The sequence below is a fragment of the Heteronotia binoei genome, chromosome 11, assembly GCF_032191835.1.
Source record: "Heteronotia binoei isolate CCM8104 ecotype False Entrance Well chromosome 11, APGP_CSIRO_Hbin_v1, whole genome shotgun sequence".
Taxonomy (NCBI): Eukaryota; Metazoa; Chordata; class Lepidosauria; order Squamata; family Gekkonidae; genus Heteronotia; species Heteronotia binoei.
In genome coordinates this window covers 30,825,576-30,846,075 of record NC_083233.1, presented here as the reverse complement: position 1 = coordinate 30,846,075, position 20,500 = coordinate 30,825,576, and the positions used below count along the sequence as shown (strand labels likewise).

At 43.9% G+C, this 20,500-nt stretch overlaps 1 non-coding gene across 1 annotated transcript; it reads right to left on the bottom strand.

The window, feature by feature from the left end:
- Positions 1-12,677: 12,677 nt before the first annotated feature.
- Positions 12,678-12,750, bottom strand: TRNAT-CGU (transfer RNA threonine (anticodon CGU)). Its single transcript has one exon. It is a non-coding gene; the product is annotated as a tRNA-Thr (tRNA).
- Between the last annotated feature and the right edge of the window lie 7,750 nt (positions 12,751-20,500).

The window sequence follows — 20,500 nt, the reverse complement described above, 5'->3', positions numbered from 1 at the left end:
CCACCATGGTAGAACAACATGCACAAACAGATGCTGTGTGCACAGCCACCACTGCTGCTACAGATGATTGTCCACGCCAAACTGAACTAACTGAATGCATCTTTTGGTGTGGAAGTAGTGTCACCACCCTAGACTTTTTACGGGGTGGTTTGCCATTGCCTTCCCAAGTCATCTACACTTTACTCCCAGCAAGCTGGGTACTCATTTTACCAACCTCAGAAGGACGGAAGGCTGAGTCAACCTTGAGCCGGCTACCTGAACACAGCTTCCTCCGGGATTGAACTCAGGTCATGAGCAGAACTTGTACTGCAGTTTACCACTCTGTGTCACAGGGCTCCTTCTTTGAATTATATCTCCCCACAAAAAATCATGGGTAAATGGTTCCTTTACAGTTCTACCTACCAGTAGCATTCCATCTGAGCACTACAATAAATATCAGTTTTGTTTTAAAAACGCACACATATAGAATTGTAATCCAGTTTAAATTTCTGTAGGAAAGCTTGCATAAAAAAAAATATCCAGATGACTAAAAATTTGCTTCACCCCCCCCCCCCGCAATAAACCAGCTCTACCAAGTATGGTTACACTAGGGAAGGATTTCCAAATTTACTTTTGATAACAGCTGGGATTGCATTAGAGAGTATGGAAGAAGAGAAGGAAACACAGTCAGTGAAAAATACAGATAAAGAAGATAAAACAATACTTTGTTAGCTACGCATAATTATAATTTTGGTTGCCTGTAGAAACAGTGCTCAACGTATTAACCAATCGTACTCATTTTAATTGAATTTTGTATTGCACACATCTTTTAATCTTTATTGAATAATTAACTGATTGCTTGTTCGGTGGTACCAAAAGAGAACGTCTGGCTTTTAAATTAAAATGCTGCAAAGATCATGGGAGCCGCCATTGACCAAAAAAAAGGGGGCGGGGGGCTCATGAGAAAAGTGGGAATCAGCAATAGGCACTGGTATTGGAAAATATATACTATAAAAAAATAACTTTATTCAATTTTGCTGGAGCCAGTGGTTCTTTTATCTCGGGCTCCTAATGGTCGCACATGGTTTTCGTCTGTAAATGATATACGGGATTTCTGAAGGCTTACAGAAAACAAACGAATAATGAAATTAAAAATTAAACCCTGAGAAGCACAGAGAAACAACAGCACCAAGGGAGTAAACAAGAGCCTCCACTTACACAGTGAGTACAAAGATGTCATTTTTAATATATTTCAATTGCACATGTTGAATGTTTTCATCCCTCTTATTTTCTTTATGAGTTTCCCCATTGGGTTTTTTAATGGCACTTTTATGCCATTTTTATACCATTTATACGAGATATACTATTTTATGGCAAACCCAGGAACTAACGATTTTACTATCAAGAAGCCATGAAACATACTCCAAATTTCAAATTGAGCCAAAATAGTTATGACGTTCATTACTATTCCTCCTTTAAAAAAAACAACAACAACATACAGAGGAGATTAAGGGGGTTGGAGCACCTTCCCTATGAAGAAAGGCTGAAGAGTCTGGAACTTTTCAGTTTAAAAAAGATGACTAAGTGGGTACATGATAGAGGTTTATAAAATTATGTATGGGGTAGAGAGAGCTGACAATGAGAAATTTTAATCTTTCTCCCAAAATACTTGAGGGCATCCAATGAAGTTGATGGGCAATGGACTGAAGACAAACAAAAGGACATATTACCTCTTTGCCTAGAGAATAATTAAAATGTGGAAGTCTCTGCCAGAAGATGCAGTGATGACCACAGGAAGAAACAGCTATAAAAGGGGATTAGATAGATTCCTAGAGGGTGGGTCTATCAATGACTGCTAGCCATGGTGATTGAGAGGAATCTTCACATTCAGAGGCACTAAGCCTTTGAATCCCAGAGGCAGGAGGCAATGTCAGGGGAAGGCCTAAGCCTCTATGCCTTATTGGTGACAGTCCATGGGAACTGGTTGGCCAGCTTGTGAGACAGAATCTGACCTTGATCAACCACTGGTCTGATTCAGCAGGGCTCTTTCCATGTTCTTATGTCCTAGTATCAGGGTGATGGCAGCATTGCTGGTCATTCAGTCTATCTCTCAATCTAAACATGAAGCTGGTGAGGCAAAACAACTTCCCTGTATGAAGTGGCATGGGGTATGGATCTCATTTAAATCTGGACCTAAATAGCATACCGACACAATACCTATACGGACTATGAATCTTTTGCATGCAAATGAAGCATACATAGATTTAAAAACAAATGAAAAGTTGTACCTTAGGTTGAAGAGATGGGAGTGGAGATGGATCACCACCTGAAAGCTATTTGCCATCAGCATTTGCTTAGTGTATCACAGAGTTGCCAAATTGACTTACCTGACATCCGCCCAGGAGACTGGAAGTGACATTGGGCATTTGCAGGCCTACTTCTGCTTTTGGGCCTACTTCCAGTCATCATGGGTGACACTCTGGTTTTTGGGCAAATCTCTATGGTAAATACATCTTCAAACCATAGAGTTTTGCCCAAAAACCAGAGTGTCACCTTCAACCAGAAGTAGGCCTGAAACTGGAAGTAGGCCCCAAAAAGTTAGTTAGGATGGGATTTTCTCCTCACCAACCAGCTGGCCAGAGGTGGGCAAGAGCCTGTGAAAGCAGAGCTCCCACTACTGCAGCAATCAGTCCTGCAGAACAACTTCATCCTGATTGAACCAAAGCCAAATTCAGTTTTCATCCAGTTTTGAAATTGCCTTGGTTTTTGTTTTTCTGTTTTGTTTTGTTTTTAAAAATCATATTTGGAAATACGTGACTGATTTATAAAGCCTGTGCTTCTTTCTAAGTGACAAGTCAAGGGAAATTCTCTTTCACTATCCATTCCCAGTTTTACATGTTTAGTAGGTTTACACCTACAGGAATTCAATTTCTCTTCCAGTCTGTCATCCGTACTTTGCATAATCTTTTGATATACAGTGTATTATTTACCTTGTTTCACACTTTCAAAATTTGAGCATGATTTCCCACTGCTGAATTCACAGAACTCACTGTTCAAAACATAGATGGAACACTTGATTGTGTTTCTTGCCGCCCCCTCCCCACCCCCCCACCCCCATTTCTCAAGGTGCGTTCAGAACTCTGAACATTTGGAGACTGGAGATGGTGTGGCTTTTGCTGCCAAATGGGAGAGGGTACATGATTAAGTTCCAGTTTAATGCAGCCTCCTGGAACAGTACAAGAGGCAGACAGTACGCCAAAAAAGTCATTGTGGGGTACATTAATGGCTGCACCATCAGTATGAAATGGAAAAGAGGGAAGAAGCAAACACATTTCTTCTTTATGCTGTAGGCCAACTCTCCCTCCCCTCATAAGAAAAGATGCTGACAAGCTGTATGTCCTGCAGGCAGATTAGCAGCTGTCTGAGCTGTACTTACTTGGCATCCAGATGTTTGCAACTGTGAGTTGCCTCCCTGGAAGCTTCCTCGTTAGATTTCCCTTGCAGCATTTGCAAGATAGGAGGAAGGGACGGTGCCAGCTCTTTTCTCCCCAGTGGGCTTTTGGATTGCTGTTGTTCTCAACAATTTGGATGATAAACACTCAGTCGGAAACAACTGCATTCAGTGAAGCTTCAAGCTTGGCTCAACACATACAGAACATTCATTTGCTGCTGTACGGAAAGGACCCAGTTTTAAATAAGAAAACCTGTGTCTCTTGGCTTTTTCCTGCTGTTTATAGAAGGGAAATGGGATGGATGCCACCACTTCGGAAAAGAATGACAAGTCTGTACCTGGTCTTACGCAAGTGCAGGGTGTGCATCTTTCCCCACTGGGCCACAGAGAATCCCAGGTAAACAGGGCAGCTGTTTTGCAGACCATGGTGATGCAAAACAACAGGAAGGGGAAAAAATGCTTCATGTATTAGAAGCTGCTGGGAAAATTAAGGTATGTAATCACCTTGAGTGGGATTTCTCTATGCAATGCAATCATCACCTTGACTATTATTGAAACTATTGCAGGACCTCACAGGATAAACTGGAGTTACCTGCTCATTGATGGGAGCATGCTGAAAGTTATAGAGATGGGGAAGAATAGATTTCATCTCTAGCAGCCAGCAGCATAGCTGCTTGGTTGCAGGGATGTCTTTGCCTCCCTGGAAGGAAAAGAGAGGACTTCTGCTGCCCCTTTGGGTGCAATTCTGAGGGGGCGGAGCTTGCTGCTGTAACCATCCGCCCCCTATCTCAGTCTTTGCGCTTTTAGCTCATTCCTGCTTGGATCGTCTCAGTTTCCCTTAAGCAAAGATCGGGTGGCTGAGAGGGCTGGGCAGGAGCACTTTTGGCTTGCTCCTGCTTTGGCTTGTCAGTTTCACTCCCTGCTTTCCTGCAAGCTGTACTGATCGGGTGTCTGATAAGGCCCCAGAGGCCTTTCTTTTCTCTGCATTGTTACAGTGAGCTGGAGATGGGGGCTGCTGATAAGGCCCCTGCTAATGCGACAGTGTGGGATCAGCACAGGAGAGATGGCTCTCTAATTAACGGCCTGTTCAAACTTCACGCACCCTTTCTTCCCTCCCCCCCCCTTTTTTCTTCTTAAACTCTTTTTGAAACTCTTCTTAAAGGGGTGGGGAGGCTGGATTTTTGGCGGCTCCTTTGCTACCTCATTGCTTGTGGGTTATCATTCCCCCCCTTTTTTGGGGGGGGGGTTCTGGGTCATTGCCATTTTTTCGCTCTCCTTCCTTTGTTAAAGGATTGGGTAGTGTGTGCTGTGAAAAGCCAAACACCAGTTTGATGTAGTGGTTAAGTGTGCAGACTCTTTTCTGGGAGAACCAGGTTTGATTCCCCACTCCTCCACTTGTGCCTGCTGAAATGGCCTTGGGTCAACCAAAGCTCTGGCAGAGGTTGTCCTTGACAGGGCAGCTGCTGTAAGAGCTCTCTCAGCCCCACCCACCTCACAGGGCGTCTGTTGTGAGGGAGGAAGATAATGGAGATTGTGAGCCGCTCTGAGACTGAGATTCAGAGTGGAGGGTGGGATATAGATCCAGTGCCGTTTTCTTCTTCTTGGTTTGCAGAGGACCTTAGCTGCCTTGCTGGATAGGCATCTTTGGCCTTCTGAGGCTTAGTGGGACTGTGTTGGCCATTTTAGGCTCCCCTTGTGGTTTTTCTTTCTTGGGTAAGAAGGCAGCCATTTTAGGGGCAGTAGAGCAGCAGGCATTATCAGTTTCTCTGTTGGCTTTATTTCAGGAACAAAGGGAAAAGCCATTTTGAGTGCTGTGTAGCAGCAGCCATTTTAGTGCCAATTTTTGAGTGGCTTTGCTCTTAGTTGGGTTGCGGGTATTGTTAAAATGCCTGGTTAAAAAAAAAAGGCACAGGGAGATCCAAGGGAAAACATCCTGCACCTAAGGCCCCACCTAAAAGGCCATCTCCCCCCTTTATCATCCAGCTGACAAGGGTGATGAGGTGGTAAATAAGGCCATTTTGCAGCGGCTTACGATGCTGGAGCAGGCATCTGGCATTCCTTACCCACAGGGCTCAGATGATGGGAAAAACCCTAAGGCTATGTTTCAAGTGGATATTTTAACCAGGTTGTTTATCCTTAAGGGCGGGTTTGCTGGAAATGTCGCTGGAGGAGCTAGAGGGTCTGATGGCTCGGACTGGGGTGCCGGTCCACTTTGTATGGATGCTGGAACAGGGTCAGCACTGGTATTGGTTGGATCTAAGGGTAAGGCTGGTAACACTATGCATTCATACCCTGGACTGGCTTGGCCGTGGGGACCCACTGGGCCCTGCCGCTGCGGCAGCACCCAGTGTTGCCACAGGGGCTTCTGGTAGCTTCCCCTCTCCTGGCATGGGTACATAGCAAGCTTGGTCTTGGCCAGCTGGGCAGTTTGGCTCCTACGGGGCTTGGCCAGTAGCTGGGCAGCAAGGTATGCCAGTTCCCATGTTGTGGGGATGAGACTTTCCTTCTCCTTTGAGTGCTTCTTATGGGACTGCCCCCTTTTACTGCGTTGCCTTTTGGGGACTTAGCTTTACCCTTAGGTGGTCATTTGTTGCCTGCAACAAAAGATAACATTTTAAAGGGTGAATATGTGGATATTTTCTCCCTCCTGTTCCGTGAGCTGGAGAGGAAAGACAAGGAGGATTTAGATGATAAGGAGAAAGAGAAGCTGAAGAAGCAGAGAGTAGACAGGACCTCGGCCAATTGGCTTCCTGGGTTTTTCATATATGCTGGTTGATAGCATGCTCTCAGCCTTGGAGGGGTGATTCATTGATCCAGTATATGGATATTATTCATAAGGAGTATACAATGTTTAATGGGTCCACTTGGCTTCAATATGACTAGGAATTCCGAAAGTGAGCTGCCTTATACCCTTCCCTGCAGTGGAACCGCATCCACCAGCAGCTTTGGCTCCAGGTCTTGTCCCCTGCGTGACCAAACTTGGGCGACTGCTCTGATAGCAGCTATTTGGTTGCCAGAACATTTGTGACTTCTTCATCTTCTTTCTGCAGTTCAGCGGGGCAGGCGATTCAGACCCGCTTGCTTTGCTGGGAGTTTGGGTCCCAGGGAGTGAGCCATAGGAAGGCTTGCCAGTACAGGCATGAAGGCCCCATGTGGGGTGGCTCTCACTCCTTTAGTAACTGCCCCAGAGCCCAGCCACATAAGGGCCAAAAGAGGCAGGACGGGAGGTGGAGGTAATTACAAGCTGGAAAAGAGGCCCTGTTCGATAAAGGTGGGACCTCTTTCTCCCTGTCCATCTGGCTGCAGGAGTTTTTGGAGTCCTTTAATGGGATTTCATTTTAAAAGGCAGACATGAAACTTGAAGCAGAGCTTCAGGTCATGTCTGATGCTGCTGGGTCTTTAGGTTTTGAGGTTTATTTTCACGGACATTGGTGCACAGATATATGGCCAGATTCATGGGTTCAGGCGGGTGTGAACCGAGATCTTATGGTTCTTGAATTCTTTCCCATTCTCGTTGCTGTTTGGTTGTGGGGGAGTTATATGGCCAATCACACAATTCACTTTTGGTGTGATTACATGGCAGTGGCACATGTCATTAATTCCCTTTCATCCAAATCTCAACAGGTTATGAAATAGGTGTGGGCCCTCACTCTGCGTTGTCTGCAGCTTAACAAACTGTTTTTAGCCAAGCATGTTTCTAGGGTGAATAATGGAGTGGTTGACACTCTCTCTCATGAACAGATGGAGAGGTGTCATCAGGTGGCCCCAGAAGCCAATAGAGAGCCGGAGCCGTGGCTGATTGGAGAGCGATAGGCCTAGCCATAGAACACAGTACCAGGAAGTTTTAGGTTAGGGGTAGGGTATTGCATTGTTTGGCCCCTCCCGGTGTAGCAGTTGCTCCATTACTGTGTTTCTTTAAAAGGTAGGGGATTGGCTGTGCGATCCATTAGGGGATGCCTGTCTACTCTGGCTTTTGCTAGTAAGGCGTTGGGGTATAAAGAGGAAACCACAGACTTTCATCAGCACAAGATGCTGGAGGGCTGGGCTAGAGAGGCCGGGCCTAATCCTGATACTAGGAGGTCTATTTCCCCTTTGATTCTTAGGGGCTTGAAGGGGGTTTGGGGCACAGTGTGTGCATTCTATTTTGAATCCACCCTGTTTCATGCTGCTTCCTTGGTTGCCTTCTTTGGGGCCCTCAGAGTCAGTGAGCTAGTGGCACGCTCCTGAAATGGTTTCTGGTAGTGCTTTGTTGCCACAGGTCCTGAAGTTGGTGGAGAGTGAGGCGGTCGTTACCGTTCGACGCTCTAAGACTGACCGGTGTCGCAAGGGAACCATTTTGGAGCTAGGCACATGCTCTGAGCAGGACTTGTGTCCTGCTTCCACTTTAGCTGTCTATTTGGCAGTACACAGTCCTAGGGATGGATTTTGTTTTGTCACCTCAACAGCAGTCCGCTGACAAAACATCAGTTTTGAGTTGTGACTTCTCGGGCTTTAGCTAAACTGCCTTAACTCTCTAACTTAATCCATAACTTTGTGTGGTTTGTAACATGAATTTAATGGTTATTGTTTCTAGCTTGACTGTTTTTTTTTCTTTTTAGATGCTGTTGTTCCTGGCCAGAGGAGCCGAGTTCTCATCTGTGGACACAGTTATGTGTTTTGGGCTGCACATCAGGCTCGGAGAACTTTGGTCGGCTCTTAGCTGGGACTCAGCCAATGGGTCACTATTGAATGACGTGGGTGCCAGGATCTTCATTGGCCTGGCCTGCTGCCATTGTTATTCTACTGGCCCTCCTCCCCAGGTCCTAGTTATTCACCTGTGTGGGAATGATCTCAGGGTAGTAAAAAGCAAGGTGTTGGCCTTGCAGGCCAGGGACGAGTTTAGGGCCATTAAGGTGAGATGGCCTGGGAATATTATAATATGGCCAGATATGATTCCTTACTTTGTTTGGCGTAGTGTTTGGGATTCTGCAGGCATCGAGAGGGCCCGTCACAAGGCTAGCAAGGAGATTAGGAAAGCCTTACAAGGGGGGGTTGGTCCACTATCTGCCCCATCTGGATATTTCTCTTAAATTCCCTTACCCCTACAGAGGGGATGGGGCATCTCTCTGAAAAGAGTAATATGCTTTTCTTGAGAGACATTCGGGAAAGGCTGCAGGTGGCATTGGGCCTTCTGGTGGGTGCAGAGGCTTGGCCTTAGTGGTGGCAGGTTTTACTGCGCTTATGGTACTCTGTGGCCACAGGAGGACCAGAAAGCATCCCCTCTTGGGGGGTTAGGGGTCTGGCAGGATCAACCTTGGAGTTTGATGACCCGGGGTGGGAAAATGCAGACCTTCCTTTAAGGCTGAACTGGAGGGAGCCTTCCATTGAGACGTGCGTCTGGTGGGTGGACCCTCTGGGGCTTGCCTTCTTGCTGGGCTGGCCTGGTGGGAGCTATGCCATACAACTCCAGCTGGGGCTGGGTCCCTCACCCATTGAATGGCAGGGGAGGGGTCTGTTGAGACTCCTGGCCCTGACCAGGCCACAGTTTCAGTACTGGAGGGTGCCTTCCATTGAGACATGCATCTAGTGGATGGACCCTCTGGGGACTGCCTTCTTGCTGAGCTGACCTGGTGGGAGCTGTGAAGTCAGCTTCGGCTGGGGGCTGGGTCCATCGACTGTGGAATGGCAGGGAGGTGTCTGTTGAGACCCTTGGCCCTGACCAAGACACAGTTTCGGTTAGCCCTTGCCATTTGTTACTTGTACTTTAATAAAGTGGCCCTTAGTTATACCCAATACCTTGCGTCTGACTCTTTATTCCAACTTGGGAGGCAAAGTCCTCCGTAAGTCCAGCCCAGGACAGTAATCTGTAAACTGAGCTTCCCTGCCTGTCTCCTCTTTCAACTGGGCCTCTTCTCAGCCACTATTCAATGCCCACGTACATCTTGACTTTGCAGAAGCTGCTAGGAATAAAAACAAGAACCCACGTGTCTCTGTGTTGCTGCCACCTGGATGATAACTCACTGAAAGTTTGCAGGCCAGAATCTGCCCCTGGACAGTGAAATGTTTCTAGGTTCCAGAGTCTGGAGTCAGTCATTGGCTGCCCCTGAACTTGAAGAATTGTAACTTTAACTGACTTGAAACTTTAACTCCCCAGAAATATAGTAGATAACATGGTGATTCAAACATTCTTGCTCCAGTACCATACAATCCCATGGCCGATAGCAAACATGAGTGCTGGAGGACTTCACCTCAGCCTGGTCAAGGAAATTTATTTGAGGAAATCAAATCAAAGCCTGTCTCCCAATGAGATAACCAGGAACACTTCAATTCCTCTGCCTATAGAGTATAGACTTGAATACCGACTCCATGAGATCACCCTAAATCCAAGCTTGTAAGCCATTCAGCAAACATATCAGCTCACTTAAGAAATTTTGGAAATAATACCAGACTGTCAGATATGATGATCAAGCAGCTTGATCCCAAATAGCTTGATCCAAGTTAACATTTGCTAAATAAATATTTTCTTATGCCTTCATAAAAGCCTCCCCTTCGCCCCAATTTGCCACAAGAGGAGGGGAAACAAGGTTTGAACTTGCCAGATGTCCCACTCCTTCCTAATGGCCAGTTCTTCTGATTCACTGAGGACCTCTGCCCCAGTATGCTTTTCTCCTGAATATCTTGGTTTTTGGTTTTTATGGGAGGAGGGCTTCCCAGCAAGATTCAGTCCAGTCGAGGAGAGGGATTTTAATTCAAATTAATTGCCATTTGCATCTCAAAACTACTGATTAATTTCCAGAAGTCAGATTCTAAGTGTGGAGGTGCTTGTATTACCACTTTGCTTTGGGATTATGAAATCTAAAGGCTTCTGTTGTAATTTGGAGAGGCCCAGAGAAGAATTGAATGGATGAAGAATGGAAAAGTGGAAAAGAAGAAGGAATTGGAGCTCTGGCCAGCTGAAAAGGGGATTTTCCCTGGCTTAAGTAGTCAAAGGAGAGGGAGGGAGGGGGACGGAGAGAGAGAGAGGACGGGATGCCCTAGCACAGCTGCATAGTAATGCTAATTTCCTGCCGTATCTTGCAAATTTGCAAATAGGGCTCAGCTACCATTTTAATGTTAGACTTCTAGAGTCTGCCAAAATGGTTTCCCAAAGAACTTTGTTCACTAAAGCATTAAAGGGAAAAAAAAATGTTTTCAAATATGAAGGTTTTCCAAGCCAGTCTCTCTCTCTCTCTCCCCCCCCCACCCTTTTATTTTGTTTGCATGCAGCTCGGCAATCTTCCACCCACCCCCCTTTTAGCACTGGGGATATTGCTGTTTACCTCCTCCTCTCCCCTCTTTCAAGTCAATACCAACAGGAAACAAAACCTAGCCCAGTTCTTTTAAATTTCACTTCCTCATTGTTTTTTTTCTTTAAAAATCATCAATCAGCAACCAGTAATAGTCTCATGCCACTTTTCAATAATAATAATAATGATGATGATTCTAAAATGAGGATAACATTGAGCTTGTTCACCAATGAAGTGGGGAGGATGGCAGAAGGTGCAGAGTGAAAGTGACAACCTCAATGTGAACAGTGGACTGGCCTTCGAGGGGCAGGAAATGGGGCAGAAAAAGAGAGTTTCTGAATTACCTTTGGCTTGGAAGTGAAGTGAGGGAAAAACCACCACAAAGGCACTGAAAAACAGTTAGTGGTCACTGAAGGGAGGCAAATCAATGCAGAATGAAAAAGAAAACCCAATGGACACGCACAGTAAAAGTGAGGGAAAACATCCACATATAATAGCTTAGTTGAGAGCCTACAACAGCTTTGTGTTGTCTGCTTGTTGCTAGGCTTTAACTGGTTTCTAAATATAAATATTTTTTTTAAGGAAAAGTGCCTCACAACTTTTGTGAATTGTCAAAGCACCCCCCACAAACACACACACACAACAGTAATGGAATAAAAATAAGTTCCTCTTTAAAAATACAAACAGGCAGCATTTTTCAATTCCTTCCCCAGCTTGTATGTAAGTCTGAGAGAAGCAGAAAAACAAAGTGATTTTTCACATATTGCAACTCTGATATTTGTCTTTGGAAGCTGTGTTGATTGGAGAGAATCCGGCATATCTATGAATCTAAATCAAAGTGACTGTTTTGTATTTATTTTCTTTTTATACAACCTAGTTTCAAACTCTGTATTTTGAAGGGTTTTGGTTTTTGTCTTTTGCTTTAGCCAGGATTCAATAACTTTGCATTGAAAACTCACCTTGTATAACTTTACTATAACTACAAAGGTGTATCAGGATGAGACCTTGAACTGAACATTGGCTATCAAGAGCCAAATAAACTGTGAGTGTTCAGTGCTGTCAAGTCACTTCTGACTTATGGCAACCCTATGAATTAACATTCTCCAGAACCTCCCATCATTAATAGCCATGCTCAACTCTGGTAAACTGAGGGCCATGGCTTTCTTGATTGAATCAGTGCATCCAGGGGTGGAATTCTAGCAGGAGCTCCTCTGCATATTAGGCCACGCACCCCTGATGTAGCCAATCCTCCAAGAGCTTACAAAAAAGAGCCTTGTAAGCTCTTGAGGATTGGCTACATTGGAGAGGTGTGACCTAATATGCAGAGGAGCTCCTGCTAGAATTCCACCCGTGAGAGCACCTCATGTTCAGTCTTCCTCTTTTCCTACTGCCTTCAGCTTTACATTATTATCTTTTCTAGTGACTCATGTCTTCTCATAATGTGACCAAAGTACAAAAACTTCGGTTTAGTCATTTTAGCTTCTAGGTAGCATTCAGGTTTGATCTGATCTAGAACCCACTTGTTTATCTTTTTGGAAATCCAGGGTATCCATAAAACCTTCTTCCAGGACCACATTTCAAATAAATCAGTTTTCTTCTTGTCAGCTTTCTTCATTGTCCAACTTTCACACACATACGTAGTAATCGGAATATCATGGCATGAATTAACTTCATCTTCAGCTGAGACACCAGACTAAAATGCACCGACTTCAGGGATCAGCAGCTGTGCCAGCAGAAGAGAACAGACAGTTCCAATGGGGGTGGGGGATAGGATTCCTTGAAAGGTAGCTACTGGGCAGCCACTGTAGTTGAAGGTGGCACTTATGGAGGATCTTTTGTAGGCATATGAACATATAAAGCTGCCTTATACTGAATCAGACCATCAGTCCTTCAAAGTCAGTATTGTCTGCTCAGACTGGCAGCGGGTCTCCAGGGTCTCAAGCTGAGGTTTTTCATGCCTACTTGTCTGGACCCTTTTTAGTTGGAGATGCCAGGGACTGAACCTGGGACCTTCTGCTTACGAAGCAGATGCTCTACCACTGAGCCACCATCTCTCCCCAAATGGCAATGGTAGTGCCACTTCAGCTAACCCTGCCTAGAACAACACAGAAGGCAACGTCAGTTCACTTCCAACCAACTCTTCCTTGAAAGCCCTATGATGAAACAATGCAAAAGTGAACTAGAACTGGAAAAAATAAAACTGTTCTTGCTAAGAGACCTAATTTGAGCACTTCCTAGTGTGGCACGCCAGGAAGGTAAATACACTACATGATATAAGAGCAATTCTAAATAGTTCTACTCATATGTAAGTCTCGTTTTCGTCACCAGGGTTTAAGATTGCATCATATAAGTACTTTCTATTTCTACTGGCGAAGGTTAAATACTACAAAGCAGGGTTGCTAGCTCTGGATTGGGGAAACTCCCAGAAATTGGGGGGGGGGGGGGGGCTTGGATCCTGGGAAGGGCAAGGTTTGGGGAGGGGAGGGACCTCAGCAGGATGCAAAACAGCCATTTTCTCTATAGAAACTGATTTCTGTAATCGGAAAATCTGAAATTTCAAGAGATCTCCAGCCCCCCCCCCCCCCCGGAGGTTGGCAACTGTAGTTACATGAAAGTATGTGTGTGTAAGAGAGAGAGAGAGAGAGTATGTTAATTAAGTCAAGGTTTTCAAGAGGGAGAAAACCAAATTGAAACTTCTACAAAGGAACTTCTACTTGCACATTAATTGAACAGATGCAGAACCATGTATTGTTGGAGCACATGGCCTTGCTCTGTCTTTATGTTTCCCTGACAAGCTTTGCTGTTGCCTCGGATGAGAACTTCAACAATTCTTAGCACGAGCAAATGTCAGGCAGAAGTGTGTGTGTGTTTTTGTGATCCTTCCCCAACTTTTTTGTGGTAGTTATTCAAAGAAGACACAAATGAACAGATAGATAATGCAAACAATTTGCATAATATGCAAATAGTGAGCAAATAATTTGTATAATATGAACATTGGGTGGACTGGATTTGGGGGACTATAGTGACCCCATATGGGTTTGTGCAACGCAGACTGAGAGGAGCGCAGGTCTGGCTGTCAATCAGCCAGACCTCGCTTCCCAGCCTGCGCGCCAGAACGGGCGCCCTCTGTCTCTCCCCGTCCGGGGAGGCAAACTCGTGCCTTTGCAGCCCAGCCGCTGCGCGGCGGGCTGCAGGCACCCGATTCTCTGCAGGGCTGCTGCTGGATTTCGAACAAACTGCCCCGGACCAGCAACTTGCTCTGCCTCTCTCCAGGTTTCCTCCGAGGCAGGCAGGATCCTCTGAAAACCAGTTTCTGTCTGCCACAGAGGGAATTTGAAAAGGGGTGGGGCAACTCACTGGATTGGGGCACCTTGTGCGAAATCCAGCAGCAGCTCCACAGGGAAAAGGAGCAACTAGACCGAAACAAGGTGAGTAGGAAATCAGTCTGTCTGTGGTTGCTACGCAGTGGAAGGAAATGGCAAACCACATCTACTGATATCTTGCCTTGAAAACCCCACAGAATTGGGGTCACTGTGAGCCAGCTGCAACTAGATGTTACATCGTCATCATCAACAACAATAACATCATCAAATCCCCACTCAATCATGAAACTCATTGGAACAGTCAGCATCTGTCAGCCTAACCTACCTCACACAGTTGTTAATGAGGAGAGCAAAGGAGAAATAAGGAAAGGTTGGGATTATAATGGTTCCTGGCTGGTTCCTTACCATCACTCTGAAGCTGTCAAGAAGCTGTCAATAGTCCAATTAAGTCATTTTAAAATTCTCATCCAAACACTCTACAGTTCAAACTCAAAAGACAGCATGAGCATCAGCCAAAAAAAAAAGTGTAAGCAGAACCTACAATTGAAGTGAGATACATTATTCGAAATACCTCATCTGTTTAACCTTTGCCATATAAAACGTTATGGTGTTCGGTTCAGCAAAAAAGAAAGAAAAGAAAATAGCAGAGGCCTTTTTAAAAAAATATTCAGAAGTTGACTGTAAGGCAACCAGGCTCTGAGTTTCTTTGGCTTCTTTAATGTCAGATGGTGATGGAAAGTACCATCAAGTCCCAGCCAACTTATAGAGTCCCATAGGGTTTTCAAGGCAAGACATGTTCAGCAGTGGTTTGCCATTGCTCACCTCCACATCACAACCCCGGACTTCCTGAGTGGTCTCTCATTCAAATATTAACCAGGGCTAAGTGTGTGTAGCTTCTGAGATCTGACAAGATCAGACTAGCCTGGGGCATCCAGGTCAGGGCTTATGTCAGATGCTTCACGAGAAACAGAAAGAATATAACAGCTCAGCTCTTGCCATTATATATAAACACCATATTCAATCCCTCACTGCACCTCTTCTTTTTCAGGAATTTAAAGGATGTCTTCAGCTGGATAGACCATGTTGTTAATTAAGCATGGAAGCCAGAAACTTGTCTCATTCCAGTCTCCTCCTACACATGTCTCTCTAAACTCACAGCTAAAATTTCACTTTATCATCTCTCTTATCAGACTGTTGTGTACTAGGAATGCTGCAAACACTGCCAGAAGAGGAAGTGTCATGATGAAGAGACTGGAAAATGTTGTAGATCCCAAGACATTTCATTGGGCTCCAGCATTCATGATGACTTTGATCTTCAGGTGGTCCCAGCAAGAAACCCATGAATCATGCATCATTATGCTTTGGATAAACAGTAACAAAGCTACAGGCTCTGAATTATTTCACTAGGACCTAGTCAATCTTTTCCCTGTCGTTACAATGGCAATCCACCCCACAGGCTGGGCTAAATTCCATGAAAGCTTTCTCTTTCTTCACCTCTGGCATGGGATGCCTCCAGTCTAGGCTGGTCTTACCAGGCTCTTTAAGGCTCTGCTGTGGCTCTGCCCCTTGCAATTGTTTCCCAATGTTTAGTTGGTCAACCTGACTCTGTCCCATCTCTCTACTTGCAACTCTGCTTCTTCTCCCTACTTCTCCCTTCCTGCCTGTCCAATCCTTGACAATTTAGTTGCTGCAATTCTTTTCTGTTACAAGGCAGGCAAATGGTGAAATCCAAGAAGGGAGCATGGGCCTCCAGATACCATAGTACAATGACATTTTTGATGTGCAGATTCAAATTTATCTCCCTTTAAAGTGTCTTTTCTGCCTCCCTCATGTTTTATTTTCCTTGCACAGGTCACAGTGGCCCATTGCTAGCTTAGTGGTTCTCAAAAATGTCTTTAGCTTAAGCTGAGGTCACAAGTGTGGTAGGCTGCAGATAAAGTCACAATGCAGCCATGTCTCTCATAAAGGAATAACCAGTGTTCTGGTAGCCATATAAAGTGTTGCTGGTGTGAATCCCTGATCTAGACGGTGCACATTTTTAGAAACTTCATATTCTGGGTTACAGCAGTTTTGCTTTGCTTTTTTAAATCCAAAAATACAAAGAACTACAAAGTGTTACTGGCTTTCAAATGAGATATTGCAAGTCGCAATATATTAACACTTTTTCATGATGCTCACTGGATTGAAAGAATCAAGCAAGCTGGACTCCCAGACACATAATGAAACAAACAATATTACACATCTGCAGAACTAATTCCATAGCACATTAGCCAGCAGAGTAAACAAGGATGATTCAAATTCATGAGCTTGTCAAACCATGCAGCTCTAGACACTGGATCTTTGGCTATTTGTCATGTCTCCTTATAGCACAGAATCACAGAAGGAAGGACACTAAATTCATGGTAAACAAGTGATAACCAGGAATATTACAATGCATTAACTCTCTTCAGATGACAGATTCGGAGAGACTGAGTGAAGATAGGAATAGATGTGAGATTGTGGCCAGAGGTTCCCCCCTTTGATCTATGCACATCAAGTATAATTTGTAAACAGACTTTCCCCCATGCATACAAAACTGTTATCTGTGTACCCTTTGCATGCATGATCTGGAGAAACAGTGCTAGGACTGTAACAGCCAAGATGCATTATCATTTTTCTAAAACCAGAGAATAAATTTTCTAAGGGGTTAAGTTTCCTGTGGAATGGAGATCATTGTTGGGTTTCTGCCCCTCCACACTTCGTTTTTTATGTTTTTTAATAATGATTTCTTTTGACCATTATATGCTTTGATAACCCTGATTGGGCAGAATTTTATTTACAAATCTGAGAAATAAATGTTAATGTTTTGATCACAGAATGCAGGGTTGCCAACTCTAGGTTGGGAAATTCCTGGAGGTAGAAACAGAGGAGGGCAGAGTTTAGAGAGGGGAGAGACCTCAGCATGGCAGGGCTTTTTTTTAGCAGGAACAAACAGGAACGCAGTTCCGGCTGGCTTGGCATCAGGGGGTGTGGCCTAATATGCAAATGAATTCCTGCTGGGCTTTTTCTACAAAAAAGCATTGTGTGAAACAATGGTGACAGGGGATGTGGCCTAATATGTAAATGAGTTCCTGCTGGGCTTTGTCTACAAAAAAGCCCTGCAGCAGGGTATAATGCCATGGAATCTACCCTCCAAAGCAGCCATGTGTACTGATTTCTGTAGTCTGGACATCAGTTGTAGTTCCAGCAGAACAACAGAATATCTGAAAGAGCTGTGAAGTAATGGGATTCTTCTGTCAAGCAGAGATTATAGATCTCTTGGCCATGTAGCAGTGAAGAGTTTTCCCCCTCCATAGGTCTTCCAGAATGCAGCACATTTCACACTTTCATTAGAACATTTAATTTTAAAGACAGAAGCTACTTTGATGTGGAAAACCCTCCATCTGTTTACAAGTGTCCTGGAAAACTAACAATGCCACCATACTATTATTGCAGCCTTAAATAATGTATCATTACTGACTTCTACAAAAAAAATTGTTATTTCAAGAGAGATCTGATACCTATCAAAGAGAATGTACAATCAGGTACATCTCTTAAGGGGGGAAAAAATGAAAACTCCTTTGAGAGTATTGAGAGGGGACACAAACATTGCTATAAAAATTTCACACATCTCTAAAATGGAATTACAAGTACCCATATTATGAATGTTCACCTTATAGTTCTTTTTTCAGTTTTTAATTGTAGCTACTTAAGAATATCTCATTACTTTTGTTTCCCCCCCACACACACACACACACACCTCTTGCAGTTTACTCTAAAATACACCTGTCCTAACTTGCACAGAAATGAAATCTCCGAGAGCATAGAGTCAATTTTCTCTATGGCGGTATACCAATTCTGGAATCTATTTATATCATTATCAGACATATCTCTTGCCACTTCCCTCTTCATCAACTGGCCAAAATTTGGTCATTCAGGAACATATTTAATGTGAACTGAAACCCCACATTTCTTCATTTAATTTCATACTCATGTTTTTTTAGGATTTTCTATAGATCTGAACACAAAGTCCTGTAGCACCATTAAGACTAACAGATTTACTGTAGCATATGCTTTTATGGTTTCATCAGATACATGAAGCAAAATTTTAGCATGGAGACAGAAAGATGGCAGGAGGCATGTAGATTCTCAGAACAAAGGCCATATAATGAAAAAGAAATTGTTTCTTATGCAAAACTCAAAAGTGTGCAAGAACAGTACAATAACCATTCACAACAACTGTGATAGATAATATAGCATACCTAGTTAGGGTAAGCAGTTTAGTAGTGACAAAGGTGTCAAATGTTTAAACTCTTGTTGATCCAGTGAAATCAACTGATGCATTATTTTTGAAAAAAATCACGCTGTGCTTTGCCTTTGATGTTCCTTTGCTGACCAATCAGGAAACTCAGGTTTCAAAACTGATTTGTGAGTTCTAATCATGGTTGATTTCACAGGCTTTGTATGTTGCACATTGCTTCAATTACACCTTTACATGTTGGAATGGTGATTCTAAACTACAGTTTAATTCTTCTGTGGAATATTGTTTTGTGATGAATAGAAAAGCTCCAATTCCCCTGGAAGCTAGTACTCATACATTACTGGGGACCAGAGTTCTTGACCAGAAATTCTTGATTGTACTTGGTATAAGAAGAGGGGCACAGGAGAAAGAACCAAGGAGAGCATGTGCTCAAAAGAAAAAAAGTCATGTTCATTCCCTTTGTGACAAATGGTGCCTTAGTTTGTAAATCTGAATGCACTCAAGGGGTTCTTCTTCCTGTTGCATTCCCCACTAAGTCTCTCTCTCTCTCTTGTTTTGTTTCCCTAGCCAACCAGTTAGCGAAAGATTCCTGGGTACACAGACTATAAGCTTAATCCAGTTGCCTACACATCCTTTGCTTGCACATTCTGCAGAAACATCTGTGTTTGTTCACTTTCTAAATGATCAGCCGCGGCCCCCTGAGTGAACTAGATGTTGTAAAACCAGAAGAAAGAGCAAACATGAAAATCTTCAACAGAAACTGAACTGGCTCGAAATGGCTGACATTCAAGCAAACACACCACAGAACCTATCTTGCTGCTTTAGGCCTGTGGTTTCCCACCAAGGATTCCTAGGTTTCCAGAGGGCAGCTGGTTCCTATTAATATGAGCAAAGCAGTGGTTTGTCAAGGGCAAGAGAAATCAGCCTCAAATTGGACTGTTATGCTCTTTGTCAAATACAAAAAAAAAACCATACACTGAAATCCACATCTGAAAATGGAATGTATTTCTGTATGTATGTGTCCTGTGCTTCTAGAAGGTCATCCTGTTTTGAAATTGCACATACCATAGGCTAAAAGACCAGTTACAGATTATGCAAGGGGAACAAAATGAACTGGAGCCAGTGTAATGTCAGTGACAGTGTTGAGGGGTGTGTGGGGAGCAGGGTTGCATAAATTAGCTTCATCCTATCCCCTCCTCAAATGCCAAGTCTGATGGGGCAGGGTCAAGGCACACAGGTTGTGCCCCCCCCCCTTGTTTAAGTACAAAGTTTAGAGTCTTAACAATGTAATAAAGCAGTGCTGCCTGGCTAAGCCTTCACTTCTTCAAGGTACCCTGTTCCACAAAGGGTAGCCAGCTCTGGGTTTAATACTTTTGAGGGTAGAGTTTGGAGAGGGTGGGGTTTGGGGAGGGAGGGTCATCAGCAGTTCACACTCCAAAGCAGCCATTTTCTCCAGGTTGGACTCTGTCAGGAAGTATAACCGCATGTTCCATTGTTTCTACAGGAGAACTGTGAATAATGCATGATCCAGCAAGACAAAAGCCATTCACCATCCATTTCTTGTGGATGTGGACTATTAGGTGCTTGGCATCCTTCTGTTTTATGTCTGTTTGTTTGTTTTCATTCCTCCAAGAGACTCCAAATCTTGTTGGCAACCATCAAGGTCTGAGTTGATGAGTTATACCATAATTACTAAAGTCAGGAAAAAGAACTAGAATCATAGGAGCAACATGACTGACAAAGGGAGCTTTGACTGAAGATACAGAAAAGCAGGGTATAAAAACTTACTTGTTACCCAAAGAAGCAGTCTCCTATTTAATTGGGAAAATTATAGCTTTTTATGAAGGTGGAGCAAGAAGTGAATAACTAGGATCTATACCTTCATAGGATTCTCCCTTCATAGAACTATCAAAATAAACCAGAGGTTTACCCAGAAAGTTTTTATTGAAAAAGAATAAAAGAGCAAAGCATGTGCGCACACACAGTAGACACACAAACTAGCTAAGAGGAAAATTAGGGAGGGAGTGTGGAAAGAGATTTTGGAGAGGTGATATTTACCAGTCTAGAAGATTAACGCCCACAGAGGCAGTGAAATGGCTGGTGTATCATAGAGAAGAGGAGAGGATCCATGTGCTAGTGGAGATGTGAGGTTTAACTTCAACAACACACACACACTGGACTGGTGTCTAGGTACACTTGACGC